The sequence below is a fragment of the Lygodium microphyllum genome, chromosome 18 (genome assembly GCF_053477565.2).
Source record: "Lygodium microphyllum isolate KBCC chromosome 18, Lygodium_microphyllum_v1.1.10, whole genome shotgun sequence".
NCBI lineage: Eukaryota > Viridiplantae > Streptophyta > Polypodiopsida > Schizaeales > Lygodiaceae > Lygodium > Lygodium microphyllum.
The window spans coordinates 128,216,449-128,229,774 of record NC_141152.1 but is presented as its reverse complement, the minus strand read 5'-3'; the positions used below and the strand labels follow the sequence as shown (position 1 = coordinate 128,229,774).

At 46.3% G+C, this 13,326-nt stretch overlaps 1 non-coding gene across 1 annotated transcript; it reads right to left on the bottom strand.

The window, feature by feature from the left end:
* Nucleotides 1–11,461: 11,461 nt before the first annotated feature.
* On the bottom strand, nucleotides 11,462–11,551 carry LOC148021367 (small nucleolar RNA U36a). Its single transcript, XR_015694777.1, has one exon. It is a non-coding gene; the product is annotated as a small nucleolar RNA U36a (small nucleolar RNA).
* Between the last annotated feature and the right edge of the window lie 1,775 nt (nucleotides 11,552–13,326).

The window sequence follows — 13,326 nt, the reverse complement described above, 5'->3', positions numbered from 1 at the left end:
CTCCCTCTATGGAGTTTATAGAAAGGGAAACGTTGGACTACAAAACTATAAATGCATAGATTAATCTTTAGGACAGTTCATCTATTAGCAGCAGAGAGATGCTCCTGGCCCACGAGGCCGTGTGGGTGTGTTTGTTTGTTATGAGCATGAGGTCTGGCTAGTGCCATAGCTAGTGCCGGCCCATTTGAGGTCCCATCAAGTGTATACACTATGGTGGAAACCACCTCCTAGCCGAGTGCTAAGATCCTAAATCTAAGCCGTGCTCGAACTGGGGTAGGTTCGGTCATGACGCATTACATTGCGGATTGCCAAGGAGATTCCCATACACGCAGCAATACAACCCTCCATACTTAGGCAAGAGGCCACCTAACCTCTTTGGCAGGGGAGACCAATTGGTGCTTCCAGCACCAAATGATGCAAGACTGGCCATTCCTAGGCTAGAGATGAACCCAATAGGCATACCCAGACCACCAGGGCCCTATATAACCCAACCATCGAGTGACGCTCCCGTTCACTATGTGGAAGAACCTAGTGAAGAGGAGACCTACGTGAACCCATACAAATCCTATGATGATGAAGGAAATCCAGTCCTGATGGACTACCGACCGATACTGGTAATGGCGTTATGTAGAGGAAGAGGTAGAGGCTTTGGAGGTCCAAGCCAAGATCCAATGTCATGCTGGACTTGCGGTTATCCAGGCCATATTTTATCACGTTACCTGGAAAGGGAACAATCAAACAAGGAAAAAAAACTGACCTTTGATGCACCGAGTGTGGAATCATGCACTTATTTCCTGACTGCCCTAGATAGAAGCCACCAACTAATTCTTCCAACGTGCCTTCAGTACCCTTGGGGCTGTTCGGTGTGGAGACCTTTGGCAATGAGGATACGCCCATCCCACTACATGTCATGATGAGAGCACAGACAAAACAAATAGGCATCTCATTGCCTGGGCCAAGTAACTTGGATGCAGCCTCGTTGGGAATGAAAAGCCGGAGGAGAAGGAGAAAGAGAACGGATGCAAAGATTACCCTTAAGACTGAGGAAGCTACAATGCTAGTGACGGGAAAGAGGGTCACTGATGCTAAGGTAGAGACCTCAGTCCCTAAGACAACAGAATTGCGGAGTGCCAAGGTAGGGGAATACCCCCACCCTAGACGACAACTCAAGGCTATAGCCAAAGTCAAGGAGTGGGTCAAGGATGCCTAGGAACACCTAAAAGACGTAGAGCCCATACTGGAAGACCACTCTAGTGTGAGTACACCCGTTTCACCATCGCGACCTCAATCGGGGAACGCATCCACACCACGTGAGATGCCGCAGAGGCAAGACCAAGAAGAAGCATGTCAGCAAGATAACCAAGACATATGGCCAAAGAATGCTGACCAAGGAGAAAGGCAACCACCCAGTAACCTCCTCACCACTTTAGTAATCACCCTAGTAACCGTGAGCCTAGGAGATCTACTCTGGCAGCACCCTTCCTTATGGCAAGAATTAAAGCACTGGGTAGAGGGAAAAGGGGAGCATTATGTTGCTAACTTGCAAGAGCAAGACGCAGTCATGCAGATTCCAAGCCTAACGCTACACTCAGTTCCAAGGTCACTGCACGTCAATGCTTTCTGGGAAGGCACAGAGATGCATGCAGTCTTACCTATCTTTGCCTTGGGGGATGCAACACAAAAAGGAATCGTAGACACAGGCGCCAGTGTCAGTGTCTTGAGTCGTGCATTTCTACAGGCCTGGGAAAACCCACCTGTGGAAACGGCTAGGTTCAATGTCACATTGGCCAAAGGAATGAATATCAGACCATTCGGGGTCCTAAAGAATTGGCCAGTGAAGGTCGCAGGGGTACAGTTTTCTGTGAACTTCATTGTCATGAAGGGAGTGGACTACGACATACTACTAGGCCGACCCTGGATGAGGAACGCGTGAGTTATTGAAGATTAGGGGAACAATCTCATCTTCTTGTTGTGGAATAGAATAGAAGCGATGACGGTTGAGATGGATACCTAGAAGACTACCCCAGCCAACCTAGATGCTATCTCAACCATGCTAAAAGGTGATGCACAAGCAAGCAAACCCTATGGGTCATTGACCAAGTACATCCCTTGCCTTGAGGACGAGTGAGATTGGATGCATGTCTTGGCAATGGTTGACCTACCATTCTTAGATGAAGAAGAGCTATATAGGCAAGCTGCTAAATCACCAAGAAGGCTAGCAAGGGAGCCCATCATGCCTCTCTACACGATGGCAAGAAGCTCATGTAACCTAGGGAAAACGGTCTCGTTCCATGTCCCCACCAACAAGCTTGATCTTCAGAAAATCATAGAGTGTCTGATCGATAAACTGAAGGGCAACATGGTTGCTAATCTGAAACCCCTAAGCAATCTCTTGGCTAGGCCTGAGTGGAAATGGACCAGAATTCACGATCTTAACCTATTATACAATTGGGCTTTAGTCAGTGACGAAGAGGAGATTGGAGAGGAAAACCTGGGGGATAACGAGCAGTCAGAGGCGCAAGATTCTGATGATGAGGAGTACAAGGCCAGTCCATCTAAGGTGCAGACGGCTAAAGGAGGAGACTAGGAGGCGAACTAAGGACTCATAAGTAGAGAGGCAAAAGAAGCCGCATGATCTCCCCAAACGCTTCACAAAGTTTAAGAAGGGTGATAAAGTGGTGATTCTGCTAGGAGCAAAGAGACAAGGGCAAACCAGAGAGCCAATTGAGGGACCCGCCAAGGTCAAGGAAGTCAACTTGGTAGGGGAAGGCGAGAAGCCTCAACTTGTGTTCATTGCTGACGACTTGACCAAGGATGAGGAGGTTAAGCTTGTTGCTCTCTTATGAGAGTATGTTGACGTGTTTGCCTGGTCCTTGAAGGAACTTAAAGGAGTCGATCCTAGGGTTGTGACCCATAATATCCCAATGGTTCTAGATGTGATGCCAACAAAGCAACAACCTTACCCTATGAATCCCAAATACACCCATGCAGTGAAGGAAGAAATCGATAAGCTCATGAAGGAGGGATTTATATATGAGATTGAGCACACGGATTGGGTATCGCCCATAGTGATCGTTATGAAAAAGAATGGTAAAATTTGAGTGTGCATGAATTACAAGAAAGTTAACACCGCTACGAAGAGGGACAACTACCCCTTACCATATACTGAGCACATGCTGGAGAGGGTGGCAGGCAAAGAAGCCTACAGCTTCTTGGATGGCTTCTCTGGCTATAATCAAGTGCAAGTGCACCCTGACGCACAAGACTACCTTCACCATGGAGTGGGGTGTATTCACCTACATCGTTATGCCCTTTGGGCTAATGAATGCACCTGCAACCTTCCAATGATTAATGTGCACCATCTTCAAAGATATGCTTAGGCGTTAGTTAGAGGTGTTCATAGACGACTTATGCATACACTGTAGTTGGACCGAACACTTAAAAAATTTGAGAGCCATCTTTGAACGGTGTCGGTTATACAACCTCTCATTGAACCCCTTAAAGTGCCAGTTCTAGGTGAAGCAGGATGTATCCTAGGGCATGTAGTGTCAAAGAATGGCATTGCCACCGACTTCTCAAAAGTCAGGGTCATTTTTGACCTACCACCACCCATTAACTACTATAAGGTCGTTTAGTGTTCCTTAGGCCACATGGGATACTACCGATGCTTTGTACTAAATTACACGCTGATTGCTAGACCATTGTACAAGCTACTAATCATATTCGAATGGACTGAGGAATGCCAGTGTGCATATGAACAATTGAAGAAGGCTTTCACCAGTGCACCAATCTTACGAGCCCCAGACTGGAGCATAGCATTCCATGTACACATAGATGCCTCTAAGTTTGCTATTGGAGCTGTTCTATGCCAGCCTGTGAACATAACCTTGATTACCCTGTGAGTTTTGCCAGAAGGTAGCTCACGAAAACAGAGATGAACTATTCCACTATAGAAAGGGAAGGGTTAGCCATGGTGTTTGCTATAAAGAAATTTAGGCATTATTTGTTGGCCACACCCTTCGTCTTTTTCATTGACCATCAAGCCTTGCTTTATCTTGTGAACAAGCCATGCGCTATAGGTCACATAGTGAGATGGTTACTTCTCTTGTTGAAATTTGATTTTTCTGTGGTTGTACGTAAGGGAAAGTAGCACTACATGGCTAATCACATGTCCCACATACCCACAGGAGAGGCTGATGGACAAGGCATACCTGACGACCTACCGAACGCTCATCTCTTTGGCCTGTCTAGGGAAAGAGACTTGTTTAGGGTTGATTTGATGCCATATTGGGCCGATGATGTAATTCAAATATTAGAGAACGGTCTATCTAGGAGATCTATTGATAATGCTGAGGCAGAATAGAGATTCAGCATTGCAAATCAAGCAAAAGAAATTGCTGAAAAATAGCTGGCTCAGAAATCGAAGGAGTGGAACAAACTCTGGGTCCTAACAAATGAACAATAGCAGGTGGTAACCACCATGGCAAGTGAGCTGGAAGAGGGAAGAAAGAAGATGGACGAGAGAGCCAACAAGTGGAAAAAGAACAATTTTGAAAGGGTTACACAATTAACAGAATGCTTGGCGGTGGCTCAGTGCGAGAGAGTGCTTACCGAATCTAGGGCAGAAGTAGCCTATGTATACGCCAACATACAAAGGCAAGCCTCTCAGCACAGTACTACATGTCACCCAAGCGGAGGGCAATGATTCACCGGAGAAGGTAAGAAGGAAGCTAGAATTGACTACTCGAGTACTAAGGTATGGCCTTCAATAACGGGAGCTTCCAAGAACAGGCACAAGAATCATGAAAGAGTAGCAATTTCACCACATGCACCGTGCCGGCCTCTCCACTGTTGAGCTCAAGGAACTTGGGTTCGAAGAACAAGAGCAGCCAACACCACCACCACAACTGGCCCCAACAGTGGCCGAGCAGAATGTCGAAGAGGGTCCGGACTTGGAGCAAGATGCTGAAGAAGAACAACAAAGAATGCCTAGTCCGCCTCTACCAGACCTCCTGCCTGAAGAGCTTGAAGATGCCCACATGCCCGAGCGCATTGTGATAGCCAGAAGAAGAAGACAGAAACTGGCAGAGGAAGCCCAACGCAGAGCATGGTCACTGCCTAGACAATTCCCTAAAAAGCTGGTGCCACTACGAGGGGATCCCAACCCTATCGATTGGCCTCAAGAATTGGTCATATGGCATGACCGGGAGTTCCAGATGATACCATTTGAGCTTTCATTTGCTTATCCACGCTCTTTGCACCGTGTGTTGCCTGTAGGCATTCTAGCCAAGATCAAAGACCTGGCCAATGATCTTGCAAACAGGTGGATGAGGGAAAGGAGCCTCATAATAACCAGGTGGAGGCAAGAGCCTGCAGATTACTGGCAGGACAAGGTAAACAGGGTTCCCAAAACCGTCCAAGGCTACGAGGCATAGCCGAAGTGGCAGAGGAGGATTTGAGATGCCAATTTTGATGCTTGGACCGCCTTCTGCAGGTCACTTCTTGAAGAACGCAATGACCCCATCTACATGCCCTACCCCCGTAGGCATGGAGTGGACTATGACCGAAACATTCATGGGGATTTTGACTTTCCTAGGATATATAACGTAAATGCCCGGAGCCCTGAGGAATGCCTAGTCTTTAGATTAGAGGATCTCCTCCCCTCCATCAACCACTTCCTCGCGGATTTTTCTTCTTGCCCAGATCCAGCCTTCTTAAACACCTGTAATTATCTTAGGCTTATCAAATTACTATTAATGCAGAGACCTACAGCCGAGGAAGCCCACCTCCCTCCACTCTTTTTTGACATCAACCTAGGGACAGATAGTAGGCCATGACTAGATTAATGATGAGGGCAACCCTCCTTCCCTCCTTTTGCCTAGAAATCTTAGAAGATATGAATGATACCCGCTTCACGAGGTGCAATCATCCTTTCTTGTCATCCACACCTCTGAAGGTCCAAGCAGCTATTAAAGAATATCTACAAAGTCGTGCATTCCTATCCCAATGCTTGCGACCACCTCATAATTCGGCTGAAGGTGATAGGCATTAGCCAGAACGCCTTCCTTGTATGCAATTCTCAAAAAAAAAGCACGAGGGCTCACTTTGCTCACTACACCTAGGGTTCACCCCTAGCCCCTTCCCCACTTCACGCTTAGGGCACATCAAGGGCAGGACTCCCAAGCCTGTCACCCTAAGTTTTGCACTGCACCTTTAACGACACACAAACTAGGTCCTCAAGTGTGGGACACTACCAAGGGCTTACCCAAGGTTAGACCCATCTTCCAGTTTCACTACACATGCACTTACACCACACCGTGAGACAAACACACCCCTTAGGGAGTGCACAACCTTCTCTTGCAGGATATGATCGTGACTCAGTGAATGGCTACCCTGCTAAAAAAGATCACCCGCGACATCTCCCAATGCCCAAGAGTTTTTCTCTGCGTTGGACAAAACACCACTACAACAGCTTCACGAAAAACTTCTGCATCTCCCGATGGTTGGATGGACCAACATACTCAAGGTAGCTGACCATCTACCTGTTGATGGCTACCATGACTGAACCAAACCAAGTAGAGGGAAAAATCAATGATGGACCCACCATTGGCATAGATCTTGGAACCTCATATTCTCGAAATGATTAGAGATCCCCAGGTTCAATAGCCACCATCGTAGAATGGGAGCTACCACTCTGTGACAAATGCTGTGCATCTTCATGAAGTCTAAAGCACGCCGGAATCTCTCCCGGTCATCATTAATCAAACTCCATCACCTCTCATTCACAACATCTTTTGATTGTGGTCATCTACCCATGAGTTCCACTTAGCAACAATCCCAACTACCCCACTGCTCCCCACCCTAGTGCCATGGGACTGGCACTCACCTAGGAGGGGGGTAATGTTTACCGCAGCACAGAGAAGCGCAAAAAATGAAAGAAGGAGATAACCGAAAGGGCACACGACAAAGGAAGAAAAAGGCGCCCCAGATGGAGGTCAGACCTTGAAAAATTTGAATGACGACCTCTCCAAAAGGAGTAAAAGCGCGCCATTAAATGTGAAGGTGCTCCTGAATCCTTGTAAAAGAGTGTCGGGCTCACTCCTGTTCAAATTGTATGCATTAATTGGGAATAGGATAAGTTAGAATGGTGGGAAATAGGCAAAGAGGGCCTAGGCTGATGGCCGGCCATGTAAAAAGTGGGGATGACCACCCAAAAAGTAGGGCATGTATATAAAGTTCAAAAGTGAATGAGAAGCTCATTCTTATGTGTGGCCAAAGCTTCTTCTTCTTCTTCTTCTCTTATTTCTTGCCTTCTTTCTTGTGCTTGAGTGATGGATTGAGGGAGTGTGAGGGAGTGAGGGAGTGAGTGTGTGAGAGTGAGGGATCGTGGAGAAGAAGCTCTCCATCTTCTCTCTTCATCTTCTCTTCCTCTCTTCTCTTCCCTTCTCTCACGCGGCTATGGAGAATGGAGCTTAACAGAGAGAGCTTGAGGTTGCTTGAGCTTGCTGCAAGGATCGTGGAGCTACCAGAGTGCAAGAGAGAGGAGGAAACTCGATCGAGCATCAAGGTAAGCTCACTACGCCCGTAAGGTAAGCATTGCATGTCAGCTATGTGAGAGGTAGCCATGGCCGCTCGGCTTGAAACACTTGACCAATAAGCACTCCGTAGGTCTTGGGGTAGAGCTCTGTAACTCCCTTCCATTTTGGTTCCATTGCCAGGACTGACGGAATCAAGCCTTGAGTGCCGCACGCATCGAATCGAGCATAGAAGTAGGGTTTGCAGTCCGAACTGGTGCTTGAGATAGTTAGGAGATTTAGGAGGTTTTAATCCTTGGAGCAAGTAAGTATTTTGATTTGTTGTTGAATATTAGAGTAGGACCATCCATCCCCATCTCTGGTTTTGATTTTTGTTGCATTAGGTTAAGATTAGGATAGGAAAAAGAAGGAAAACAGAAGGGTTCTGCTTCTGCTGGCAACAGGAAAATAAGGGCACAAATTCAGATTTCTGGCTGGAAGAGTATGAGGGATTAATTTCTCGGGGTACAATAGGTTGGGATGGGGCAATAAGAGGCCCAAGGAACCAGGAAACACCACATTTGACATTCTGCCTTCTAAGAAGAGAAAGTGAGAGCCAGGGAGAAAGTGAGAGAGAGAGAGAGAGAGAGAGAGAGAGAGAGAGAGAGAGAGAGAGAGAGAGAGAGAGAGAGAGAGAGAGAGAGAGAGAGAGAGAGAGAGAGAGAGAGAGAGAGAGAGTGCTACGGGGAGATTGTTGAAGTGCTGATAGATTCGAGCGCCACATCGTTTCCAGGTGTGCCTGGCAGTTCCTTGCATTGTTTTGCACCTATTTGGAAAGCACAGGATGATTCCAGGGAGTAGGCATTCATCGCGCGCAACCCGCGGACTGCCATCTGCATCGTCGGACCTATCCGTCCAACCCCCAAAATAGGACTACCCGATTTCTGGAGTCGGACCATTTGACTCCCAAAATCGGACCACTTTTCTGATCCGAATCCTAGAATCGAACCACTCTGAAAATTGGACCACCCCATCCATCTACTATAATCAGACCCAGTGTCAAAATCGAAACATGTGTCCTAGTCCCGGATTTGGACCACTCAACCCATTGCAGTAGTCAGACCTCCCCTGTCCGACTAGGGAAATCGGAGCAAAGTAGAATTTGACCACCATGTGCGAGTCTCAAATCGGACCACCGTTCCTAGCGTGAAACTCGGACCAGCCTGTCCGATTTCCAGGATCGGACCAGCCGTTCGACTCCCAGAATCGGAGCACTTCACCAGAACTTTAAATAGAGGGTTTTCAAACCTGCCCTACAGTCTTGGCCACCCTGTTCACATCTCTAATCCCCCAAGAAACTCAATTTAGCCCTTAGAAGCCAGAGGCCAGACAGGATAATTGAGGATTCACCCCGATCAGCTAGACACTGAGCATACCAAATTTAGAATTTCACTTGACTTTCGGTGACCAACCAACCAACCTTGAGGCAGAATAGAGAACACAGCATGGACTTTCAGTAAAACCTTAGATCAACCTGAACCTATGCTTAGAGCCATATCAGGCTACAAATGTGAGGGGAAGAGTGGAGTTTGCATTGAGCATTTCTTGCATCCGCACCTCACTTTTTGATTTCATCACCAAGGTGCACTACAAGAAAAGGAGAAGCATGTTTTCGCACTAGAAAGCATGAAGCACAACTTGTGAATAAGATTGACAACTACTTTCAATAACAAGGAACTCATCAGGAGACATAATAACATCAAGGAACCCACTACTAGGAGAAGATCCCAAAACATAGTTGGCTACCTGAGAGCCCCATAAATAGGACCCTAAGAGGACACGAAGATCAAGAAGGCGACAACATAGAGGATCGGATGCTGCCAGAGCTACTCAAGTTGATCGACGACCTTGTGGAGCTGGAAGTGGGAGCAATGTCAGGATCACGAGGCAGACAAGGAGAGGACCGACTGGACTTGGGAGAACTCCCAGTCTTAGTGTAGGAGTTAGTCAATGAGTACGACTTGTTGACTAGGATGGTAGTTCAGGGTAGACCAGTAGAGGAAGTGGTAGCAAACCAAGAAGAGGAAAGAAAGGCGATTAGAAAGGTGCTAGAGAGCATAATTGCCTACAACCATGAGCAAAAGGCTAGAAAACTCCAACAAGAGGTAGACATGTACGAGGCCCGGCGTGTGCTAGCCTTGGCTGGTGCAGCTAAAGCAGGACCAAATATAGAGAGAGAGCCAACAAGAGGTAGACATGTACGAGGCCCGACTTGTGCTAGCCTTGGTTGGTGCAGCTAAAGCAGGACCAAATGCAGAGAGAGAGCGAGGAGCAGAGGTTGACTTGACATTGAGTGAACTTGTAGCCAAGCAGCTGATGGACAACACGCCCGTTGAGCAGAGCGCAACAGCCTTAGCTACAACATTACTCTCGGGATTAGGGGTCACACAAGGGGCAAAAGAGCAATTAGGATCCCTATCGTAGCAAAGCAGCTAGACAAGTATGAACCTAACAATGACCTATATAGCTTTATGGAGCAATTTGAACAAGTTTGCGAAGCAAATAGTCTCACGGACCTTGCATAACGTTCTCAAGCTTTCAGGCTATGTTTATGTGATAAGGGCACAATTTGGTACCCTAGTCTAGATACAGCTGAGCGCACGAACTTTGCCCATCTTAAAGAACTCTTTATCAAGAGATTCTCTGAGGCAGGGTACTCTAACAATCTCATAATCTAGTTGATGAATGCCAGTCAGAGGGAAAAGGAAGACGTAAAAGACTACCTCGCTCATGTGTGTAGCCTCTTCAAGACGATCCTTGCCAATGAGCGACCTAACGCGAAGGTTGTGTCTACTGTTGTCGAAGGGTTTCGAAAGCAAAGTCGCGACCACAGAGGACCTTGACTAATTTCAGGATAGAAGATCAATCATACAAATAAGCAATATGAGAGGATTTGTGAGCAGCAAAAGCACTAATACTGTGCCAAAAAAATCTCCAGAATCCACTATTCAATCAGCTACTACAGATATAGCCATAATTGTTGTTGATAGCATTACTAGATATGCGAAGAGGACGGGCATTCCCAGCATACGCATTCCACATTATTATTCAATGCATTATCTTTGTTGGTGCCTATGAGGGAAGAAAATATCCCAATCTCTGCATTCAATCAGCCGGTTCTTTAACTTGACTCTGCTTAACTAGCCAATCTGAGACTCTCGTTATAAGAGGATGAACAGGCCCATCTGCAGTTTTGCTCCAAGGGGCTTAGGCCTTATAAGATTGATTCATCTCTCTCTTTCAACTTCCATGATGTAAGCCACCTCCTTCCCGGATACCAACATTCATACCATGGAACTTCTGACTGTGCTTATTGCTCTGGCAAAACCCTCCCTAAAATTCCAGTATATTCATAGCCCTTGGCCCTTACCTTCAGAGATTCAAAAATTTCATGATGTGGCCAGACGCGTACGCACATATTGTATAATGCCTACACCAATCTGAACATGGAGACTAGAAACACCCATAGCAATCTGAACATGAAAGTTCATGGGGCATTATAGTGCCAGACAGTTAACGATACCAGGCAATGTTCACTACCCAAATGATGGTCACGAAGTGCTTGGAGCTTCAACTTGGACCCTTCAGAGCCAGATGAGCATTTAAAACAATGCGATGCTCCCATCATCCGTGTGCAGCACCGGGCGTTGCCATGCTGTGGATAATTTGACTTAAGTCGTGATGAAGGGCCGTGTAGAAATTGGCTTAAGATGAATTGCCATAATAAGTCCAGCAATCACCTCGCTGTGTAGAATTTGGCTCACGGTCATACAGGTATTTCAGAATCCAGACGTTCAGCATTCCTCGTGCTGATACAGGAACTTTGCAGACAAATGTACATAGATTGGTAAAATACGAGCAGTTAGATGCCGTCACGAGGACGAGCTTGGCTCAGACAAAGAAATTCAACCGATAAGCATTCTTCTACTTTATTAGAGAGCTTCAGAAGCGTGGATAAAAATGAGTCATCATTGTCACACCATAAGCCCCCCAAAAAGCTTCTCCCATAGTAATTCAAAAAGCTTCTCCCCCTTAATATGGCTCCCCCTCATACCAGGTCCAGCTCCCTGCTTTTTCTTCCCCCAGGCGGCCTACCACAACCCCCCTTTTTGACCAGAAAAGCGGCCTTCTCCAAACACTGACCAATAATAAGCTCGTTGCGCATAGTGCGGAAGTTTGATGCACAGTCAATGAAGTTTATCCCCATGGTCAATCCAGTCCCATGTTCCTCCTACTCAATTCTAGCTGATTCTTTAGATATGCAAGTGTGAGGCAGTGGCATCCACCAACAAACTCATCACGTTCAAAAAGCTTGGTCTTGATGTATGTCTCATCTATTTATGCGTAAGGATCGATAGATTCCCTGTAATAAAATGGAAGAAACCCTGCCTTTGAGCAGACAACCACTTCATTCCTGCTGACAATGCCCTACTTGAAAGCCTTCTCCCCTGTTTCACAGCAACTTCATAATCCTCAGGAGTCAGGACAATTGTCTTGAGAAGATGACTAAAGGTTCCCCCAAGCCTTGCAAAATCATTTGCATACAGATCCGAATTCAGAAACAACTGTACATTAAAGCTTCTATTTCCTCCTCTGTGTAGGAAGCCAATGGATGCATCTTGTTCCTTTCCTGCATTTCCTGAGCCTCCTGGACCAAATCCTTTTGACAAAAATCGTAGTAGAACAGTGTATGCAGTGACAAGCATAGAATTGTCTGACAAGCCAAGGGGTGGCATATTTCTTGCAACACCCTTATTCTTAGCCACAAGGTGTCTCAAGAATAACATAAACACAGATCCTAATGTGTGCACTCTCTCAAATGCAGACAGACCCACGTCTTTATCTGTTGAAAAAGGGACAAATTCAAGCAGATGCTAGCAGAGCTCCCACTGCAACTCTTCAACCTTGCCAATTGCTTTTGATAGAGCCAAAGCACTCTGCCTCATGTTATTTTTAGCACAAAAATCCTCACGTAGGCCTGGCCACCAAACAGTTGGCATCAATCCTTCAAGGTCATACTTGTTTGGTCCCTTCCTTGAAAGGAGCCCTTCTATGCACAACTCAAATCCATCTGAACTGCACCAATGCATTAAAATGTCCTGCCAATGAAGAAAGTAGCAAGCCAGAGCCAAATAGTGATATGAACCTGTAAACGGGCATTCCACAAGACTGATAGGAGTTGTTCTTCATCCATATGCAAGTCCATCCAAAATCTGACAGATGTAGTTTTGGGCACTATCTTGATCTAGAAATGACAGGAGCACATTGATTGCAGTGTCGACGCTCTTGATATCATGTGGCGGCTGAAATCTGTGCAGCTTCATGAGAAATGGGATAAGAGCTCCCCAGATCACATAATTACCCTGAACTTCTAAATCAGGCGATCCAAAATCCTCTCTCTTGATTGAAAGTAGGTTTCCATACTTGGCATACATGCCAACTAGAGCATTACAGATAAGTTCCTCTTGCTCCAAACCCCTCTCCACTATACTGCCCATGCAGAACAAAATGCAAACACAACGACTAAGTATGTACAAAGTAACAAATGTCACACACACAACTTTTTAGTGGATTCCACACCTGGATGCGCAGGCAACAGTACGACATCCACTGCCTCTGATCCTGTGCATCCTCCGGATGGGCCAACTACCCATGATCATTGTCGTCGAGATCCACGAACAGATCAATCTCTTCATTATGTATTTCCGGTATATTAGCAAGATTATATGTCATATCATCTGTCTCTTCTATT